We start from the raw sequence: 24,308 nt of genomic DNA on the forward strand, positions 1-24,308 counted from the left end.
AGCCTAGACCAGTTCCACGCATAAAAAAATATTGCGTTACCATAGCAACGAACAATAACTCATTAGAAGTGTCAGTGTGAAGTTTGAGGTCAAAAGTGTAAATAAACCAGAGTTACGAAATAAATTAAAAGAAAGAAGATGTCCACCGAAATTGTGAAAATCGAAAAATTGGAGTATCGAGCCATCATCAAATACCTGTATTTGAAAGGGTTAAGAGGTAAGCAGATTTACGAAGATATGCTTAATATCCTTGGTGATCAATGTCCTTCGTATGCGACCGTGAAAAATTGGACTGCAAGCTTCAAAAGTGGTAAATTTTCCATTGAAGATGATGACCGATCGGGAAGGGCAGTTGTTTTGTCAGTCCCCGAAAATATCGATGCAGTTCATGACATGATTTTATCAGACCGTCGAATTGGGCTAAAACGGATATCTGAAGCACGTCATTTTGCACATGAGAAAAATTGCTGCAAAATGGATCCCTAAATGTTTGAATGTTGACCCAGAGCGTGCAAGGGTAGAAGCATCGCGTTCGATCTGTGCTCGATTTGAAAACGATGTAGACTTCTCAAACCGAATTGTTACTATGGATGATACTTGGGTACATTTCTAGGATCCAGAAACAAAGCAACAATCGATGGAATGGCGATACTCTGGTTCTCCAAGACCTAAGAAGTTTCGTATCCAAAAATCTGCTGGAAAAACTCTTGGTTCAGTTTTTTGGGATTGCCATGGAGTGATCATGATTGATTTTTTGGATATGGGTAGAACAATAACCGGAGATTACTATTCGACGTTACTGACCACTATACGGGAAAAAATTTAAGAGAAAAGACGCGGAAAGCTATACAAAAATGTTTTGTTTTTGTAGGACAACGCCCACACAAATCTCATGTTGCCATGCAAAGAATTCGTGATTTAGGGTTTGAATTACTAGAACACCCCCCTTATTCACCAAATTTGGCTCCATCCGACTATCATCTCTTTCCTCAAATGAAAAAAGGTTTAAAATGTCGTGAATTTTCTTCCAACGAGGAGGTAATAAAAGCTGTGGAGGTCTGGTGTGCAGGGCGAAAAGAAACTTTTTTTTTTCAAAGGTCTAGAGACGTTGCAGTTTCGCTGTAATAACTGTATCCAATTAAGAGGAGAATATGTGGAGTAATAAAATATTTTGACATTGAAATTTTGTTTGGTTCTATGGTAGGCTAAGAATTTTTCAATATATCCTCGTATGTATATTTATATTTACATTAGCAAATAGGGAAAAACGAGAAAGAAATTAAAAAAACTTTTAACGCTTCATTGACCACCAGATGAATTGAAACGATAATAGGACTGATAGCTGTCATGCACTCGAAAATTTAAGCAATTCCATTCGATTTTGAGGTATGATAGCTTCAACAACTCGAATTTTTTGTTGAGTTCTATCTTTCTACATATATCGTTATATTTTGGCGAGAATATGTATTTGGCAGATCTAGCAGACACAGCTTCATTTAAGACTTATAGTCTGTGTTTTAAAATTTTTTCACTATGCACTTATGCTAGGCCAGTGGTGCCCATCTTTTAGCTTGAAGTTAGTTGAGAAAATTTGAGGAGTAATTTGGGGTTATGAAATGTGAATCTTAGGTTTGCCTCGCGTTTATGATCCCAAGTTAACTCAGTTTATCACTGATCCAAATCCTTCCAAGCTCGCAGCTATATATTGATTGTGTATCACGCCTAGGTAGCAGAATTTTTATTCTCACCCCTGATCTAAATGCACTCCATTCTTCAACATTAATTCTACCCGTCGTTCGAAAAGCGTCTACATGTTGAACAATTTACAAGGGTATAAATTCACTTCGGTATCCAATTAAGCATAATTAGTTAGTTTATGGAAATGTTTACTGTTGGAAACGATTACATCGGCAAATATTTAGAAGATACCTACATTAATGGTGAAGTTGCAGGAAATGTGTAAGTGATACCAAGCATTTAATTGCACATCTGAAAGCACACCTGATTTATCACTCGTATAATTTCACTGAAATAATGCATGCAAAGTTGGGACGCTTAACGCAAAATCATAATAAGGAGTATCTACGTGTCTTTATGGCTTGTTGGTTTTATTTTCAGGAAAGCTCACGTTACATGGTTAAATTGGTTGTTAGTATGCCTGTATATTGAAATAGGAATCGGTAAGCTGTCTAGTGTATGCAACATTTTATGGATCGCCCAATATATTGTTGTCGTTTGCTTTGAATCGCTGGCTCTATAATGAGGAATGCAGAGCTCATATATTACTTCATCGAGGGCCCCAGTGCTGATACCCACAGAGAAAATTGAAGCAGTACTCAATAGCAATCTCTGCAAGAAATACGAATAGAAAATTTTATTTCAGCTAGAACAGTTTCAGCTAGAGATACAAAGTTTTCTGCTGATCCTGATCCTTAATGAACGTTTCTAACCAGAAAAATTCATCAAGAGATATTGTAATATTTTCAGTTCTGTGCACTCCATATTAATATATATCCAATTATTGGAATCTACATGATATAACTTTATTTTTGACTGGATGATATTAATTGATTAAATTTAGGAATTCTTGACAACATCTGAAGTATTTTCAGTGCCGCCTAAAACTTTTTAAAATTACTTGTTTAACTGCAATTATCCCCGAAGATAAGGCTGTCAAACCTGTCAGTTATAACTAGCGATTCCCATCAGAACTGCACATCCATTCTAGGTTATAATTTTGCATCAAAACAATACCGTCCGTTGAATATAAAGTTTGATGCTTTTATGTTGGGACGTGTTTACCGGAAACTGATTAGAAGCGGATGTTGAAGGCCTTTTAGGACTGGCTTGGCGATGACGACCAGTGTCGTCTCGTTCAGGGATTAAATTAAATTTTCACAATCTTCTGAAACATGGGTAATTTTTGGGCAAATTAAGTACTGAACAGTCAAATCTCAAGAAATCACTAAGCGTATGAAGTTAAGCGTTTTTTTGCATTTTTCAGCAATCTGCGTACTTCATTGCGATGCTTGCTTAACGCATCGTTGAAGTCTCCAAGCATATATGCGTTTTTGCAGTTTAAGAGTTGGGATCTTTGTTAACTATGACGAATTATGTTGGAATAACGTAGATTCAGATTCACAAACTGTGAATATGTGGTTTTATATGCCGGAAATGATGGGGAAATAAAGAATTTAGTTGTTTCCAATAAATTTCTGGGGAAGACGTGTTCCTTTTCAGTATCGATGGAAAAATATTGATATTACACTGAAACATTGAATCTTGAGCTGTGATTGCACACTTTATAAGAATAAGTAATCCTTGAGTACTTCTTCACTGTCTCCATGCAAACATCGATGTATGAAAACCTCGTCTAGAAAACAACGATATTTTATTTTATTTTAGGTTCATATATTATTTATGTACAGGCTGGGCAAAATTCGTTGTCCACTGAGGGTATCTCGAGTACTATGAAAGCTAGAAGAACACGAATGACACAATTCCAAGCTCTTTTTCAGTGAAACAAAGAATGGCGAAAACCGTAACCGCCTACGATTCTTGGTTTTTGAGTTATTAGCAAAAAATGAGATTTTGACGATTCCGAAAAGTTTTCCTAACTTTTTTGTCTTTGAAGTTACAGATCTGAAAGTTGAACCTTCTTCAGGCACTTTTTTACGTAGAATCCACTGATGACCTCAAAATATTTTTTCATTTAGAATCATTAGGTGAACTTTCGTTTTTTTAAATGCAAACTTTTATTGAATTTGTTTTTTGAATTGGAAAAAATCTTTTGTCAGTAAATTCTACGTATAAAAATTTCCTAAGCAGGTTCAAGTTTCAGATCTGTAATTTCAAAGACAAAAAAGTTATGAGAAATTTTCGAAATCGTCAAAATCCCATTTTTTGCTAATAACTCGAAAACGAAGAATGGTAGGAGGCTACGGTTTTCCCCATTCTTTGTTTCTCTGAAAAAGAGGATATGTGTCATTCGTTTTTTTCTAGCTCTTATAGCTCCAAAGCTACAACGTAATCCCTTTTCCAAAGGCGACCTCCGCCCATGGTTAAAAATAATACAGTGACCTCCATTGTATTTTACATTTTTGGTGGATGTTTGAACTTTAACGGTATCCGCTACTTATGCATTGTATAACTTAGACGTGATTTATTGTTTAATATAATGATATTAAGACGACGACAGCTATAACTTGCCGCGATTTTTGAGAACCATCCAGGAAATTGACGCTTTAATAAGCGATCTAACTGTAAATTACATTTTCGAATTTATATCAATGACAAAATCAATTATTCATGTTATTCCTCCTTCAACGTCGTGATTCACTCAGTGCACTTCGACATTGTTTGTAATTATGTTGATGGCATGGCTGGATTCTGTGAAGATATTGTTATAATCTCGGATCATTCAGTTAATCTCAGAGCAATATCGAAAAATTTGTGAATTAAAGCTTATATCCTTCATTTTGGATTTTCCCACACATGGTCCAGCCTAAATTAGTTTCGAAATTATAGCCTGATACATTTTTTTCTATTAATCATTCTAGAAACTATTATGAAATGTTTTATTTTTTTTTTATTGGAATATTTTCCTTCTTCGGCTATGATATGTACAGAAAATTAAAGTTGCCAATTGTCTGAAAAGTTTCTATCCAAGAAACGATTTGATAAGCGTTTCTTTGTCTTTCAGTAGGTATCATGGACGTAGACGGGTATGAATTACAGAAATTTCTCCAATGGGCAATAATTTTTATAGAATCCTTATGTCTGTTTATGTATGCATTCTTCATGGATTGTCAGCGACATACAGGGTGAGTCTTTGGCTAGAAATATAGTTTTATATTTACACTGCGCAAAAAAATTAACGCACATTCTGAAAATCTCAATTTAAATGAAAGTTAGAGTTATAACTCTATATCGACTTTAAAACTTATTTTCTATGTTCTCTCGGGAAGGTTTTGAACGGAACAAGACACATTAAATGGAAGAAAAATTCAGGATTTCACCGAATCTTAAGTGAAAGGAGAGAAATGAACAATTTTCAAAATACTGAAATGCTGATAAGTGATTTAATACTTGGTATTTCCACCCCTTGCGTTAATTACAGCTCGGCAACGACGGTTCATACTCAAAATGAGTGATCTTAAAATGTTCTGATCTAATCCTTCCCAGATTTCTCCGAGTTGGATTCCAAAGTCATTAAGAGTAGCTGGATGATTTTCTGAACTTCTCAGCCTTCTATTGAGGTTGTCCCAAACCTGCTCAATCGGATTGAGATCACGACTTCTTGCTGGCCATTCCATTCGAGAGACTTCAACCTCTTCAAAGTACCCCTGAACGATGCGCGCACGATGGGGTCTGGCATTATCGTCATAAAAATGAAATTTTCACCAATGTATGGGGCAAATGGCACTACATGCTCTTGAAGAATGTTCCTTATATACTTATCAGCATTCATAGCTCCATTATCAACGACCACTAGGTCTATGCGAGCAGTCAAAGATATTGCACCCCATACCATAATCGACCCTCCCCCGAAATCAGTAGTATTCAGGTAATTGCACTGAGCATATCTTTCATGTGGACGTCTGTATACAAGGGAACGTCGATCACAATGGTAGAGGCAGAATCTAGACTCATCTGTGAAGAGAACTCTTTCCCAATCGGCCTCTTCCCAATGGGTATGCTCTCAAAATCCAAACGCGCCCTTCGATGGGCTGGGGTAAGAGCTGGGCTTCTTGCCGCGACACGAGGCCTCAAATCATATTCTCTGAGGCGATTTCTTATTGTCTGAGTTATAATTTGCACCTCATGAGTTTGCTCAAGCTGAATTTGAAATAGGCGAGCGATTGCAAACCGTTGTCTCAACGAAGAAACTCTCAAGTAACGTTTTTGAATGGCAGTTGTTACCCGTGGTCTACCCTGTCCTGGTCTTCGGACATTCATACCTGTCTCCCTGAATTGCTGCAACATTCTGGACACACTTGTATGGGAAACTCCAAACCTTTCTGCAATTCTTGTGTATATCCACCATTCTTCTAGCAAAACTACCGCTTGGGCACATTCCTCTTTGGTCAAATTGCGTGTTTCGCGTTGCATAGCGATCGAGTGTAGAAAATCAAACGAAAGAAAAACCATTGATCACTAGAATTGATCGGGAACAACTGATTTCAGAATGGAGCCAATACATTCAAAATCTGATAATATCATGTTTTTTTATTCCTGCTGGGAAAAAACATCTGTATTGAAGAAAACCGTTGAAAGTGGATAACATATGCATGCATAATTCTGATAAAAATAATTAAACACCTTCAGTTGTAGAATAAATTTGAGATTTCCATAATGTGCGTTAATATTTTTGCGCAGTGTATTTGATAAATTTTTGTGAACACAAGATATCACCCACGTCTTCCAGTTTTCTCATTATGACCTTTACGTACCATAAAAATACCCAAGTTTAAAGAACTCAACTCTTGAAACTAAGTTGGACGCTATCCGATGAATATTTGAACGTTTTGTGGAGTAAAAGTATTCCTCATATTTCCTTGAATAATGCGCCGTTTTCGAGTAATTCGATGTTCAAAAATTGAAAAGTACCTATCTGTGAAATTTGAAAAATTGTACTTACAGGTTAAAAGAGTTTCTTTTGACCTCAAAAATCTACTATTGAAATGTTTGTACGAGTCAAAGACTCACCCTGTATACAGAACAATGTAGATTATAGACAATAAACTTTGAAAGGAAAGAAATTATAAAATGAAAAAGTAAAATGTAATTTCTTTATTTCTTCATCATCCAGTAAGTCAGTGACTTTGTCTTAGATTCAGTCATTCAGTGTTTAAATTAAAAGGGAAAGAATTTTGTTGCACATTTCTTCTGTATCTGAATATTTCGTAATTGGGCCAATCTCATACGTCTGTGAGACAAATTGGAAGCCGAATTCAAAGAACGCAACGCAACATGTACTGAAATATTGTAGGCGAGCATAATAAACCATGGCACTACATTTTCAGGCATTTTTAATCCGGCACACGTATGGGAATATCAGAAAAACGCCACAGAAGTGTTACGGCACAATAGATTCTGTTATCCCATTGCTCTGTTTCCTAGTTCTCACATCAGACAGTTTCTCCCAAGAGTTTATTCAGTCTTGTAAACACTATTATTCCATTTTATTAGGTCATCTGCATCTCCTTACGTCATGGACACTGATGCTTTTTATCGAATATCTTGTTAGGTTATTAATTACATAGTTACGCGAACGTTCCATAGAGGTTTTAACAATGAGGTCTCTCTTTGTGTTCGACGCATATTGTAGCTGGTAGACATCTTACAACCCATGAGGATTTGTGTCGGTTTTTCAACGTACCATGATGGGCAGTTTTTCGTTTTCGACTTCTCATTGAACTGAATTAGGAGGAGAAAATTGGAAGGTCTTAAAAAGCAATTCATTTCAATGGTCTCGAAATGAAAAATATTCCTTTTTATAGATAAACTTTTTGATGGGCAAAACCAACTAATCTTTTCCCAGTTTCAAGGGATCCAGAGATGAAAATATCGAAGTTTCGGTGCTCACCTGAAGGGTAAAAAACAAAATAAACAGCAAATGAAAACTACCCAAGTTTGACTATGTAACCTATATCAACCTATCCACCTAGCATAAAAAAAAACTTTGTGAGGGCCTCTACTGATCCCAAATTCTTCGCCAAAGAAACCTTGAAAAACAATAGATTGGGAAAAAAAAATACCATGCGTCAGTGGCACGCAGACAAAGCATCAGCAAAGTAATGTTGGAGGTCAGCAAGTCAAACTTGGGCAATTTTTTAGCTCCCCTCCTTCATTGGTGGTTTAGTCTATTTGGAAGGACTGAAAATATCCCAGATTCTTTTCCAGCAATATCAGGGGCATATTCTTAAGGAAGTATTGATCAAGGAGGAACCTCAGCACCTTTTTCACTTTGAATTTGATTTCATTACGTTGGCCAGAGAGTTAAGTGAAGGATATTCCTGTTCTATACTAAACGATGGAAAGACATCACAAAAAATTATATTCTTCTATGGGAGATTTCAAAATCGTTTGGAGTTTTGTCCATTTGACACAAAGAAACAATAAAATTTCTCGAATAACTTCCTTGAGGTAAGAAAATCACCCCAACTATCCACCAACAACTGCCGGTACATGGCATTCAATTTGCCTTTACCGTTACAGTTGTGCCACCTAATTGCTAGCGAACTAGTAAGCGCCGACAAGAGTAAATCTCCGATGGTGTCATTGTTGCCAATCGTTATCAGTGTTCTATGATAATTTGATCACGGTATAAGGAAACCGGCAACTCCACCGCATCGTGCTTATCGTGGTATGAGGAAGACTAAAAGAATTATTTATGAAGTTTGTACCGAACGTGCCTTGTTAACGTGGCCCTTGTTATTCAAGGAATAAGTTGGGGGACACAATTAGGCCCCCTGGGACATCCAACGCGAAAATTTCCATGACCAGGAAGAGCAATGAAAAGAACGCAGTATAATCAATAATTGGACATATAATGGTGATATAATAGAAGGTTTCCAATGAAAAATCAATATATAGTCCATTCAAGCTGTGGAAAATAGAATATTGTGAATAAAAAGTAATCTATATAGACCTATTATAACTATTATATGAATCTATGCTCCGACCAAAGATAATTTGAAGTTTGTACTGCTGTTTATGTTTATAATTTATTCGAACAAATTGGGAATATAATTGTATCAATTTTGAATTCTCATTAATTTGCTCTCTATTCGAATATTTCCTCCTTTCAAATACTTTTCTAGGTTATATTTATTTATTTCAATTCTGTGATTGAAACTACAGAAGTTAATCTTAATCTTTTGTGACTATAGATATTAGGCTGCCTCTGGACCATAGACATAAAGTCTCTATGTCTATGCTCTAGACTTTCGAGGCCTAGTGGGATGTCAATAATTCTTGAATGGGATTTATTTAACATAGAATTCCAGATTGAAAACTTCTTCTTCATCATGGTGTATAACCGCGCATGAAGATGTTTGAATGAAGGTTTCAATCTTCTCTCGTAAAAACCATACTCATTATTCATTTCGTATAATTAAACTGTGACATAGAAAATGAAAGACTGGGTCTATGAAATCCGCTACTTCTGCGTTGTAACCCGCCGAAACTAAAGGAACTTTGTCATGGAGGAGTAACTGTAAATTCATAATTATTATCGATCCATCTATATCCTTCCGTTCTTTGTTACGAGATTTTTTTATTCATCTCTCGCTTAGCGATAAATAAGTTGCGATGATTATCTACGTTGTTATTTACTGCGGCTAAGGTGTACTTACCACATCAGAATGGGTTGAAGAGCGTACACAAACATATATCACTGAGCAACTACTGAACCGATTAAAACGGTTTCAGATGATCTACATAGTTAGGAAAGGAAATTGAGGAAGTGCTTTTCAAGGATGTATGATGGGACTACGATGTTCGCATACCGAGCGTTCGAACATAGAATATTCTTGATATCAACCTTCGATATTGATCGATTTGGGTGAAACAGATCTTATTGAAATATTGATGAGAATGAGTTATAATAACCGTCTTAAAAATCATAAAAAAATGTTTGCTATTTTTGATGATTTGCATCCTGAAAAATACCTAACCTATCACTTTCGACTATAAAAAGTCAATCAAAAGCTACAAGATTATACAAGATGTCCCATTTAAATTAAAAATAGTGCACATAATAGTTGGGAAGCTCAAGAGTGAAATTCGGGATTTACTCGAGCGTGTCAGATTAATGGGTCAACACGTTTGCAACACCAAGATTAATCATCTGTATGAAAATCTAACACACTCGAGTATGTACACCTGACGATTTTTCGTCAAAATCCACTAGGTCTCCACGACACTCGAGTAAATTCCGATTTATGGTTGTATTCTGATTTTCATTCGTAAGTTACGAATCTGTAGCTTACGATCGATCTGTAAGTTTCAGATCACAGAACACTAATATCAGATTGACAGATTCGTAAATAATGTTTCTGTCACTATCTCATTGACAGTGTCACTTTTGAACTACTTATCGTAAATAGTTACGGATTCCTGTAAGCTACAGATCACTAAAAATTGCAATTTTCCTGTAAGCTTATGAAAAGTTACAGATTGGCTTACAGATGAAAGCAGAATACCACCACTAGCCTCGGCTTCCAACTATAACAAATGAGAAGGAAAGTAGAAGAAAAGAACAACTGTCCTAAGCAATAAGTACCCATTATATTGCAATTAAAGAAATATTTGTAGCTGTTCTTGAATGAAATAAAATATGATGTTTTACGTCTTTTAGGAGCTCGTTTTGTCAATGGAGCCTTCATATTTTATTAGTGTGAAATATGAGTTGACACCTTTGCATTCTCGGGTTATGCAAAGCAATATCTCGACAACGCCTTTGTACTGAATCTTGTTTATTCAACAAAACCATTTTGTCGTCGATTTTCACTTTCTTCGTAGGCACAACGTTATTAATAATAAATTGATTTACGGGCATTCCACAAAGGCTGGCCTTGCATAACCATTCATCCGTTTCCTATATCATGTGTTACGAATTTTTCAAACTACAATGGAACCGTTGGAACTTGGCCGCACACGGTAGGCAGTTCCGGTTAAATGAGCTGGAACTGGAATTATTCAAATTCTGTGATCGATCGTAGCGACACTTCCACATTTTTCCGAACTTTCACGGATATAATACGGACTTATTTATTGACCAAAATCAAAAGTTCAGCCATCAGTACGATAGTACGACGATATATTGAAAAATTCTTAGCCCACTATAGAACCAAACAAAATTTCAATGTCAAAATATTTTATTACTCAACATATTCTCCTTTTAATTGGATACATTCATAACCGTGAACCTGCAACGTCTCTAGACCTTTCAAAAAACATGTTTTTTCTTGCTCCGCAAACCAGACCAGCACAGCTTTACCTCAAACGTCACACTGACACTTCCAATGAGTTATTGTTCGTTGCTTTGGTAACGCAATATTTTTTATGCATGGAACTGGTCCAGGCTAACTAGATATCAATACATCCTCGTATTTTTCAAAGGCCATCTAAATGTGCTATCGGAAAAACCATCGAACACTGGCATGGAAAAACCCACGAGAAAGAGACCGCCACTACGTCCCTTTAGAAGATGGCGTGACAGCTGGCAGTCTACATCACAAATACGTCCACAGAACTGAGCACAAGGGTTGAAAGATCCTCAAGAATAGGCATAAAGCCTAACCTAAGTAGAAGAAGAAATCTACACCCCACTCTGGGAGTAAATAAAAAAATATCGAATACTTATTTCACAGAATAATTCCTCACTTCATGAATATTCACGATGGAAGACGTTGGTCACTACCGATGACCACCGATGAAGTGAATGATGACTTAATTGCACAAGAATCAGAATTAACATCCCTGCAAAATTAGACGTTAGGCAATAATGCGACCGCGTTAATAGCGAGGTGTGTTAAAACTCATTTCAACGGGGGAAAATAACTTCCTGTTCGTATTATATCATAACCCAGCTAAATTGGAGAGAGTTAACTGAAATTTCCTCTAATTTGGCCAATTTGGGATCTATCACTCTAAATACTTGCGCCTATTACTTGGGTACAGCGCGAGGAGTGGCAGAAGACAATCTTATTAGCTACTTGTTAGCAGCGTCATTAGAGGAATGATTAACAGGCGACTGAAAGAAAATAGACTTCCTTATGTAGAGCTCAGATATATGTATTTAAAGTATAACCTATGACAGCCTGCATGGAAAATTCTCGTATGGAATTTTCAATGTTGTTTTTTAGATTTGGGAATTCTATATTTCTAGAAACTAGTACCCTTCAAATAGGTTCAAAGTAAAGGCTTGTTCAGCTCAAACATGTGTTGAAAGAAGTTTTTTTTAAGTCTGAACCAAATGACATCAACTGTAGGAAAATGATATATACCTACCATAAGTTACAAAGAAAACATAACACTCATCATTAACGAATTTATTACATTACAACTATTTTTGTACATGTCTTAGGGTTAGGTAAGTAATCGATCAAATTTTGAGAAAATCCAACCTAGTGTTCAAATTACACTTCACAGGATTTTGATTTGCCATTTCGCTTGATCGCATGTATATTACCTACTTTTGGTATAATGAGAGTACCAAAATGATTCTCCAAAAATTTAGATGCAAGTTCTTAGTTTGCAGCTCACAAAAGACGGTTTCTTTTACCATTCCTTTCCAAGCTCTATTCTAGAAAACGAATCCATTACCCATTTAATCCCAAGAGAAACTTTCAGGAAGATTAGTCTGCAGGGAACAGGAAACAATTACCAGTAAGAACCATATAAACCCATGTAACAGATGTTGAATAGCAACATCCATATAAGAACAGTTATCTATGGGTACCTCCAAATGAATATCTGTTTTTTCCGAGTGTTTTTCCTCGCCATGTTCTCGAGTATCCCTGAACCACCCATGCGTTATTCTTAATTGGTGATTATTTGTCAGTGATTTTGGGAATTCGAGGCATCCGAAGTATTCGTTTCTGAAAAGTGATGAATATTACCTATATTGGTGTTAACTGTACTGATGTATTGGCAGCAATATATTATTAACTATTGAAAGCATTCAGAGAAAGACGAAAATAGAATAACCTATTCCAGTGCTCTTTCTGGAAACTGAAATAGTCTGTACCTGTATCAACAGAGTCAAATATGAAAGTAAACTTCTCAAAAGTGGAATAATTTGAGTGTCGGAAAAACGATTTTGTATATGAACTGGGTCTAGTGTTCTTGAATTTCTATCTACCGATAGAAAAGTGAGAAGGAAATACACAATCGATCTTTACGATTAAAAGGGATGAAAGATCTGCTTTCTCGGTTTTCTATTGTACTGAGATCAAAAATATGGGCCCTGGTATACCTCTTGAATTCGCTGTGTTTGATTCGATGAAAGGAACCTGAAAAACTCTGGAGAAATAATGAATTGATTAAGGCCTTCCTTATCAATATCATCTGAAAGGCTTTGTCGATATTAACTGAATTCTCTTTAATCATTTTCGTTTCCTTCTCCATCTCGGCTAGTTTTGTACCGTTTTGGCGTGTAAAATTAACTGTGAGAATTCCAGACAACTTTGGTCCAGGGCCGCTTATACGTTTTCCAAGACAATTATTTTCTTCGCTCATTGTTTACAGTTAATTTTATGTGATTCCTCAATGTAGAGGCTTATGCGAAGGACGATGAATATTCATAATTGGCTTCAACTGTACTATTCTTTAGGTGAATTGCAAAATGTTATTATTTGGTGTGAAGAAACTAAGGAAGTTGGTTCCAAAGTTTCAACCTTATCTGATAATTGGGTTTCAACTGGATTTAACTGACAGTAGGTATGGAAAGTTATAATTTCGGTTTCTTATACTTAAAGGTACGGCTCTGAATTTCCGAAGAATTAGAGGATGAGGAGCTTTATGAAACTTTTTTATTACAAGGAATAACAAATGCTGATAATAATATCACAAAAAAATATTGAAGAAAAAAGTTCGTAAATTATTTTTTATACAATAATACAAAAAAACAAAATACATGATCTTATGGCTTTAGGAAACCCCAATTCCCATAGATCAAAATGTGGAAACATATATCATGAGCCCAGAAAAATCTATCGAAATTTTGTAGAAGGAAGGATGAATGAAATTCAGTATATGTTAGTGACTGATGCTGAATTTTATTGTGTGTGAAGGGCAGTTGCTCTGATGAGCATTGAGATATATTCGATGGTAAAATAGTCAATTATAAAACCTAAAATGCCGTGCTTATAGTATTGCTTTTAATCGAGTGTACAGGGTGGGCAAAATTGTTGGGTTGTTGGGTTGTCTACTGGGGGGATCTCGGGAACTATAAGAGCTAGAAGAAAACGGATGACACATTTCCGAACTCTTTTTCAGAGAAACAAACAATGCTGAAAACCGTAGCCTCCTACGATTGTTCGGTTTTGAGTTATTAGCAAAAAATGAGATTTTGACTATTTCGAAAGTTCTCATGATTTGATTGTCTTGGAAGTTACAGATCTGAAACTTAAACCTTCCTAGGCACCAATTGAAAAATATCAAATTCAATAAAAGTTTGCATTCAAAAAACGAAATTTCGTCTAACGATACGAAATGAAAAACTATTTTGAGCTCGTCAGTGGATTGTACGTAAAAATGTGCCTGTAGAAGGTGCTAGTTTCAGATCTGTAAATCCAAAGACAAACAAGTTATGACAACTTTTCGAAATAGTCAAAATCTCATTTTTTGCTGATTACTCAAAAACGAAAAATCGTAGGAGGCTACGATGGTTTTTACCATTCTTTGTTCATCTGAAAAAGAGATCGGAAATGTTTCATCCGTTTCCTTCTAGATCTTATAGTTCTCCAGATTCCCTCAGTAGACAACGACCCTACATTGTTTCTGCAGAAACCCTTGGAATATCTTATAATATGATTCAAAATTTGATATGAGCGACGAAATAATGGCAGTTGTACAGATCTTGGAATGGTAGAATACCTAGAGAGTGATCTTATCAGATTTATGAGATATTTCAAGAGAAAATCGACCACATTATTAGGAGTATACCCAGACGTATTTCTGAGTGCATAAGACATCGAGGAGGTCCAATAGATGATCAGTTTCCCCTTTTCTTTTTCAGGAAATGATGCCAGCTGCTGCCAGATTCACATAACAACTGTAAGAACTCCTTGTTCACTCAAATCCTCAATCTGCCTCCAGCTGATGTGATTCTGTTGGAGTGTGAATCTTCAGCAATTCGATGTGAGAATAATAATAGGCAGACTACATAGTCCAGGGCATCAATCAGGTGACATAACTTTCCCTTGCCCGGACAACCATGAAGAATAAGCGTCATCTGCTGGAGTCTCAGTTATAGTATTCCCCAAAAAGAAGTATAGTTACGGTCCTTGTACACTTCGTTGGGAAAACCCTGCCTACCTGAGATGAATTTACGATTTTTCCCCATTCAAACTAGACAGTATGCAAATCTCTCGTTCCAATTGACCGTACGTACAATGGTATCCATAAACGACGAATTGCAAAACGTATGACACCGTTATCGAAGAACCAAAGGACGATTACACACTGTGATGGTCGTAACATTGGAAGGAATCGCAGACTAGAGCGTCGTGGGTACCTCGCTGGTGCCGGTAACCATTCTTCGCCTGACCGCAGGACTTTGCGCAGCGCAGCAACCGCGGAGTTGGTCCTTCGCGCTCTATTCTGTCAGTGACTAGAAACACCTGGTTGTTGTAGGTAACTTGTTGGTGCGCGACCCCCGGAACTATTAAGCAGATTACACATCTGGACGAAGTGTTTTATATTTAATTTGGATATTGTGAATCTCGAGGACCCCAGAGTTGTTCTTCGAATGGACTTGGTGGTGCGTTGAGTCCCTCTGGAATTATCTCAGTTTGAGGTGAGCGGTACTGTTTTGTTACTGTAAATATCGCAATTAGATTGCTCGATCTATTATATTATTCACGTAGAAAACGTCACAAGAATGTTGGTTGGAGAAATTTTCAGGAAATGATTTATGATTTTTATCTCGGAATTTCCATAAATTTCAATTCAATGGATTTTTCCTACCTTATTCAACAATCAGATAAGAACTCTGAGTACTTATCAGAATCATGTCGATTTGATTGGGTTTAAATTGGTTTAGTGGTGAGAAGATAACTGCCAATAATTTATCTGGCCAATTCGAAATTGATCGATGTTTTTTTATGATGATCTATAACATATATGATTTGATAATTGATTTGAACTGTTGGTGCAATTCACCTTCAAACGGTTTGCTAATCGTAGTTTATCTATTTCTGCTCCTCAAGATTGATTCTAATTTACATAGTTCATCGATAAACGCATAATTAACTGAGGAGTTGTTATTCAGGGTTATGATATTAACGTGTTTTGATAACTTCGAGACTGAAATGTGAACTGACTAGAAGATTTTATAACTGCTTCAGATGGTGATAGAACATTGCGCTCTTTGAGATTTTGATTTAATGAAAATATTGTTGAAGCTTTTATTTAGGGATGTGGGTATCAGTCCTAGTGTACCAAATTCAAATTTCAATAAATGCCTCCTTCAAAAGACATTTTCTCCTGACTGATGCTATATTATGAGAAAAAAACAGAAGCTTTTTCCAAGAACCCACTTTTTTCTGTAATGTTGATAGTGGTCTGGAGTTCCTGATATAATTTTGAATAGTTACTTTAATTTCATCAAATTCACCTGTAGGGAGAAGTTTTCATTGGACCATGCATCCTGTGTGACATTCATATGATACAGGACACAGAGTTATTATAAAGTAACCCACAAAATTTATATTTTCGGTATTTACTGTCGTAGAAAATTGCTCGAACAGGTCAATAATAATTTTGAGGTCGATTTTGAGTTACGCAACTTTCCATATATAATTTTATAATGGATGAGTCTGACATGCACCCTTTGCCAGGGTTGGAGGGTAGTTAAGTATTTTTAAATGACAAACCTAACTTTTTGTTTCAGAAATGAATTTATTTCCAGACTAGATAGGTTAAAACCTCACTGAAAAAGTAAAAAGGATTCCTGTGCTCGAATTTTGTAAAAAGAACATGAGTGGAAACTTTTTTACGATATCTATATTTGTTTTGTTGATTTCGAAAATGTGCCATAACTTCTTCATTTTCGAACATATCTGAACACGATGAAAACTTTCTACAGGCACTTTTTCACCGTTTTTTTCCACTCATTAGTACAAGACATAAATAAAAGTTGAATATACTGTATATAGTTTTTACATATTTTCGAAAGTAAAGAAGTTATGGCACATTTTCGAAATCGACAAAATATCAATATTTGGTTATATTTTCTAGACAAATGAAGATATCGTGAAAAGGTTTCCACTAGTGGACTTTTCACGAAAATCCACCCCAGGACTCCTCTCAACCTTTTTACCTATCTACTCTAGTACCAGAAGTAACAGAAATAGACAAAATCAAGCAATTTGGGATACCCTGTACTTGTGTATTACTTTTTATCGAGCTTTTTATACTCACTTCTTATTTCGGTATAATAGTTATTCGGGAGTTGTATGACTATCAACATTGTTAACAAAATGGTTTGAAAAATCCTTGTAGCTAGGATAGATACTTCTATTTTTTTGCAAGACGTACTTCACGGTGAGCAAATTCAGCAAATTACCCACCAAATTTTTTTGAATCGAATTCATCAGAAGAACTACCCACTCTGAATGTTAAGCAACACAAATCAATTTCGAATGAGCTGAAACTAATCCCAATTACACATCTATATCCTTCTTTCAGCAAGACCTCAAGTTTTTTCGACTGTTCAAGTTTTTGTTCACCAGTTCGAAACATCACGTAATGCAGGTTTCAGTTGACCAAGGCCGTGTCACCCTAGATCGTTAGATTTCTTGTCCACTCATCTCGGTGTATGTCCTAGCAACCGGAATTAGAGGTTTTGGTTCGAAACAAATCACTGGGAGTATCTGCGGAACAGTTTCGATGCCAGAGAAATTTGATACGATCTTCGAGATCTTCAAAAATCATACCGTTGTTCTTGATTTTTGCATCATGTTCTTTAGGGAGGCACACGATCTTGGAGGAAATTTATGTTCCACATTGAGGCTAATTCAGACCATCCTGAAAAGCGAAAAACATTCCTCAGAGTAGCTTAGGTTGCAGTTGTGAGTGCTCTGGCTTCATTTTGCCGAAAATGTCAATTTAACCCTTCATCATAATTCAATCCAGCTATATTAAAGACATGATTATTTCCTCTTTATGTACGTGTTTCTTCTGACTGAGGAAATGAGAAAAAGAATAATGAAAATAATCCGAAATAATTGAATCAAAATCACGAAAAATTTGGCTTTGGATACTTGAGTAGGTATTCGTTTAGTCAATCATTTCAGTCAGATTTCAAGTATCGAATACTTACATGCACCAACAAATTCTTCAGTTGTCATGAATATTGATGAACAATCGAAGATTCTATCAGTCACTTGAGGAATTTCGGTAATGCAATTCGAGGAAAAATCGACACAAATTTAAAACCGAATGTTGATGATGGGAAAATTGGTTCTTTGGCGGTATATTGCAATCTGTTCAGAGAACGTTGGGAAAATTTGTTTCTGGGAAGGATCATCTGGTCCAGATCTTCAGTTTCTTCACGAAATCGGTATTTTCGACCGTCTGCCAGTTGCTACAGATGACCTTGCCCAAGGTGGACCCCAAAAACATTAGTATTCATAACGAATCGTTCGATAGAGTCGGGCACCTTTTTCTTAGAATGTCGATGTTTGAAAACGAAACTACATGTTTATTTGAAGAGTGTTCCAGAACTCTATTAAAACTTATCGCAACTTGGGAATGAGTACTTACTTCATTAGAGAAACTTGTAATTATGTAGTAAAGTGAACTATTGCAAAATCGGAGTCATCCTAATTTTTATTCATAATTTACGTCGCCTTGGTCAGAAGCAATTTAGCTTCTGATGCAGCTGCTAATTGTTAATTCCTCTGCTAACTGCTTGTATAAAAGAACAAAGATGAACAGTGATTTTGACGTTGAACAACACGAAGAACAAATTCTTTAGAATTTGTTTGGCATCTACATTTCCAGGAAAAATGTTTTTCATTAAAAATGAGCTTTTGAATGGAAAAGAATAAACGACTTTTGCAGATAAGATATGTGACGACAAAAGTCGACATATAAAAATTTCAATTAAAGATCTTAGTTATCTCTATCTTTTCTCTCTGTCTTTTAGTTATCAATTTGATGTTAAGATGCATCTAATTATTGGAAAGAACTGTGGGTGTCTCTTATGTCAAAATACAATAAACAATTCGAGTTTTTCAATTAGAGGTTTCATTATGAGTTTCATGCTAAGATCTCTCAGACAACTGAAAACTATGCCACCAATAAAAATAGAGCCTACTACTTATATAAACTTTCGCGTCAACAACACATCGAAATGATCATATATCAGCAGAAAAACAGCTGCAACATCAGTTTAGAGAGTCAAAAATTTTCCCGGACATCATGAAGCTATTCTGAGTCTGGTGCAACAGTTTTAGAAGCTGGGATGAGGTATAGTGTGAATTCCACATCATCCTTTGCAATTAGACACTTCTCAAATCATTTTACACCGGATTTTCAGAAAATATGAGTGTGGAAGGATCTGCAGGTCACGGTTGGGTCTCTTCAGTCACAGGAGGGCACACAGTAGTAACTAGCCCTAAGAAATTACAAGTCTGTTCGCACCTTTAAATTTGTCCTGTCTTTTTGTAGATTTATTCCCGGTAACGGGATACAGCAATGAATGAATGAATGAAAAGCTATTTGTGGATACAACAGTCGCATATATGGCATTATCCTCCTCAACAAAGCTATCCATTCCAAAATGCGCCTTCATGAAGAAGATTTTTCTCCCATAACATTGGAGTCCTACTCCAAACGCTTCAAAGCCTGCTTAGCGGATATATGTCATTGTCAATGTTCAGTACCTTCCAGCTTTTGGGTCTGCTGGACCTCCTGCAGGTAAAGGGTCAAATACCGTCAAGTTCAGGTCTTGAGGAAGGGTAAGTTATTGTGAATGCCCAGGAATTGACTGCCTTGGATTCTCCTGCACACTTCTAGGCATATCAGACTTCTTTTTCAGCACACGTGTCAGCTGAGATTGTTTTCAATTCGACACCAAGCGTTCTAGTTGTAGATGGCCAGTTGTAAGATGGTAACAACTCATGCAATGCAACATTTGCACAAACTAATACTCTTTTCGATAGACAAAGTGTGACTTTCTATGATACCGCATCTGTGAACAACACATCTGACTGACGCTGCCAAAACAACATATGGTCTGTCAACATTGTCAGTTTGCCCTCGATCTACTCACTTCGGCGCCTATTGACTAATGTCGATCGGCCCGAGAGGCATACCATAACGAAAATAATAAACCAAAACGCATTCCCGATCGGCGTTCAAGTCTCCAGACTGAGCCAGCGGCTCAAACCGATAACCACATACCCAGTTTTCCATAAGTGGAGGAATTTTTCAAGAGATCATGCGGGTCTGAAAAAGCCTGCATGCATCGGAACGGCAACGCCCCCTTTTCGATAAAATTTCGCTATCGGTCGGAGATCTTCAGATAAATCTGAAATCGCTGGATGACTGAAGGACGTTATAGCAGACGTGTTCCCACCTCCCAATTACACTATCATTGTAATTGATGCAGGGACTAGATCAGTGTAACGTTGCATACTCGCAGATATGATCGGCGGTTCGTTTTTTTGACCGGCCGAACGGGTGGAAACTGGTAAATTTCGTAGATAACATCTGTGGGGAGGTGTTCTTGAGGATCTATGTGCTAGAAACTGTTACTATAAATAACTGAAGGGGAAGGACTTGATCTAATGGACGTCTGGTGGTTTCACGTAGGTTGTCGGGATTGAACAACCTAGTGCTGCTATCACAGAAGTCTTCACACTGCAATATGACGCGAGGACTAGCATACACAATGTTGATTTTGGTGGCACTCACACATCTGCACAGAAAGAGCTAATACCATAGAAGGAAAATAATTTGGTAATCGAAATACTACCACTAGATAGAATCAATAATGATCTTGAAAGGGATTATTGATCTAGAACTGACTGGTTTCCAAGAATGGTCTCATTAGTGAGAGATGGTATGGGTTCTGCTGAAGTTGTCCGTGGAGAGCTTCCATATGGCCATTCACACATTTATTGAGTAACTCAAATCTACGCTCTGTTGGAAGGAAAGGAACATAGCGAGGTACATCTACAGTATCATTCGGATAATCGATCTTGTATACTCCATTCACTTTTATTTTAGCACTCGGTTGGCCATGGAAATTTGACACATTCATCTCTGTATAGTACGGAAATGTGGGGTTATGAAGCTTGTCAAAACATTTTTTTGTTTTAAATCAACGCTATGTTGCCCGTTCTACGTAAACGTTTCTGTTATTACGTATTTTATCACAATGTCGAATCTCTTCGAAAAACGAACATAATTGAAGTTTTTACAAACTGATTGAATGCATACCAAATCAAGTTATTTACATGGAAAATACAAGATATCAGTATAATATCATAACATGCACTAGCTTGAGGAGAGTTAATGTTCGTTATCTTCTTTGGCTAAAGTTTGAATACGTTACATCAGTTGTAGATTTCAAAAATATTAACCCGAAGATGAAATGCATATGATGCAGTGGTTGGGAATGGGTATCTCCCAAAGGAATTGACAGATAATTACAAGAATCTTAAATTCTTCAACAAAAATCATCTTGCATCATTATAAGTAAAAGGAATTAAAGGAAGTTTCAAGTCAACCTTTGAACAAAAATTTCACATTGGTACCTTAAGACATTTACAATGTATAGGACAAGTCAAATGAAAAATAGAAAAATCAATTTTCGGGAACTTATTCTACGATGACATTCATCGAAAATCCTGTAGTAAACTTTTCGCATTAATTCACTTAAACATAATATTCTCAAATGCCACCACTTTTTTGGGTCTCCCAATGGAAGGAAATTCTTTGTCATCCTCTTCATTCACAATCTTTCTGATTGTGGAAATATTCAGCTCAAATATAAGTCGCTTAGATTCAGATGAAACATTTTATAAATTCTCCTACATTGAATATGTTCGCTACCGTCTGACGTATTGTGGATTTTAGATATCAGGGTATAACTATTTGAATGAGCGGACCTGAATTCTAAATAGCACTTCCTTAAACCCTGTCTCTTTTTCCAATCACTTTCGGCATTTTCGTAATAAAAATTGATATTAGTTGTGGCAACGGCGTTATGACATTAATGACATTTCATGGGTGCCAATCTTACTGCGTTTTAGTTACAAAAACTGGGGAAAATTATTTCATGGCCAACCGACTGCTAAAATAAATGTGAATGGAGTATAGGTATCAGTACTTGCTATGCACATCAGCTGTCGAAATTCCATAGTCTGCTTGATGACGAATTTCGATGAACGTTCGTTATACAAATGTTTCATGTATGAACTTGTGGTTTCATAATGTGTTATGTTTAACATAGGTGATACATACATACATTCGAAATTAAACCACTGGATGGATTTCGTTGAATATTCAACAATGGAAACAAGTAAATGTGACCTAATGTATTGAAAATTATTCCTACTGGTTCTTATATTCATATATTGAATCCTATCAAGTTGGGACAAGTTACGATGCTGTTATTGATCTACTTGAGAAATGAATACCCGATCTATAACCCATTCTTGAAAGATCATTGTTATTTTGATGATTTTTTTCAAAGATGCTGATCTTCAGTTGGTCCAAATCAGAAATAGTTATTATAAAATTAGAGTTCTTTAAATGAGGTCAAAGGAAAAGATTACATGGTGTAAGATACTCATCTTGAAGAAAATTCACGTTTGGTATTAGGGTTTATGAGACGATCCTGAAAATATTCCTTAGCCTAGCTAAGGTTGAAAATTACTATTTCATGAAAATTCATTTCAGCCTTAAAAGGCATGATAATTTCTTTTTTTAACGTTGAAATTCCATCAAAGAAAATAGGTCCCACTATACAGTTATGCTGGAGAATGGTACAGCACAAGCTGATAATTACGTTAAGACGTTTTTTCTATCTCATTCAGCGGAATCGATTTATTTCGTGGCTAATACTTTTTCATAGGAATTCAGTAGTGTAAACGACCATGGTAACATTTCACAACGAAATACTGGTTTGCCCGCGAAAATGCAAATCGCTTCCATTGAAACCTCACGTGTGGCCCATTCATGGATTAAATCCACATTAAGAAATATTTGTACAACACCTCATAAGATATTCGCATCCATAATCAATTCCTCGAACGTCTGCGAGCATGGCACCAGCTTTTTTGTCGAATATTCTCTTTATTTGAACTGATGGGGTACTCCTACGTGCACTTTCTCATTTCAAACAACTGTTCCGGGAAGAATAATGAAATTAGTATGTGCATTTCTTTCCGATGACTGTCCCTGTTAATATTCACCTCAGATTATCGGTTCGGAGTAAAAATAACACCAGAAGACGTCAATTAAATTCTTGCCTCGCGCTTTTAATTATCCAGTTTGTGGATCGAGCCGGATAATGAAACTGCAACATAATGAAAACTGTGGTGGTACGCAATATATTACGTAGTTTCTTAGAGATTATGTTTTATTTTAGAAATAATCTCTGATCGGTTTGAACTGAGAAAACGCGTCTCCAAGAATAGTTTTTGTGTGAGTGAAAACTGATGAATTAGGTATGTAAAGCCATGGGTAACCTAGGGGTATGTACAAGGATGTATTGATATCTAGTTAGCCTAGACCAGTTCAATGCATAAAAAATATTGCGTTACCATAGCAACGAATAATATCTCATTAGAAGTGTCAGTGTGAAGTTTGAGGTCAAAAAAGTAAACCAGAGTTACGCAATAAATTAAAGGAAAGAAGATGTCCACCGAAATTGTGAAAATCGAATAATTGGAGTATCGAGCCATCATCAAGTACCTGTATTTAAAAGGGTTAAGAGGTAAGCAGATTAACGAAGATATGCTTAATACCCTTGGTGATCAATGTCCTTCGTATGCGACCGTGAAAAATCGGACTGCAAGCTTCAAAAGAGGTCAATTTTCCATTGAAGATGATGACCGATCGGAAAGGCCAGTTTCTGTGTCAGTCCCCGAAAATATCGATGCAGTTCATGACATGATTTTATCAGACCGTCGAATTGGGTTAAAACGGATATCTGAAGCACTGAATATTTCATACGAACGCGTCCATCATATAGTTCACTTCAATTTTGACATGAGAAAAATTGCTGCAAAATGGATCCCCAAATGTTTGAATGTTGACCAAAAGCTTGCAAGGGTAGAAGCATCGCGTTCGATCTGTGCTCGATTTGAAAACGATGTAGACTTCTTAAACCGAATTGTTACTATGGATGAGACTTGGGTACATTTCTACGATCAAGAAACAAAGCAAAAATCGATGAAATGGCGATACTCTGGTTCTCCAAGAACTAAGAAGTTTCGTGTCCAAAAATCTACTGAAAAAGTTCTTGCTTCAGTCTTTTGGGATTGCCATGGAGTTATCATGATTGATTTTTTAGATAAGAATAACCGGAGATTACTAGTCGACATTACTGACCACTC

The 24,308-nt window shown here is 36.3% G+C and overlaps 1 protein-coding gene across 2 annotated transcripts in view; it reads left to right on the forward strand.

The window, feature by feature from the left end:
* The first annotated feature begins 15,252 nt into the window (after positions 1-15,252).
* LOC123307843 overlaps positions 15,253-24,308 on the forward strand; it is a 91,606-nt gene continuing 82,550 nt past the window's right edge. The window contains exon 1 of one of the 2 annotated variants that reach the window (XM_044890297.1): positions 15,253-15,529. The gene's annotated coding sequence lies outside the window, so the exon portion shown is untranslated. Of the gene's footprint in view, positions 15,530-23,248; positions 23,418-24,308 lie in introns of those variants that run through there. The other variant, XM_044890298.1, reaches the window with a different exon arrangement.

The sequence above is a fragment of the Coccinella septempunctata genome, chromosome 2 (genome assembly GCF_907165205.1).
Source record: "Coccinella septempunctata chromosome 2, icCocSept1.1, whole genome shotgun sequence".
In the NCBI taxonomy this organism is placed as follows: domain Eukaryota; kingdom Metazoa; phylum Arthropoda; class Insecta; order Coleoptera; family Coccinellidae; genus Coccinella; species Coccinella septempunctata.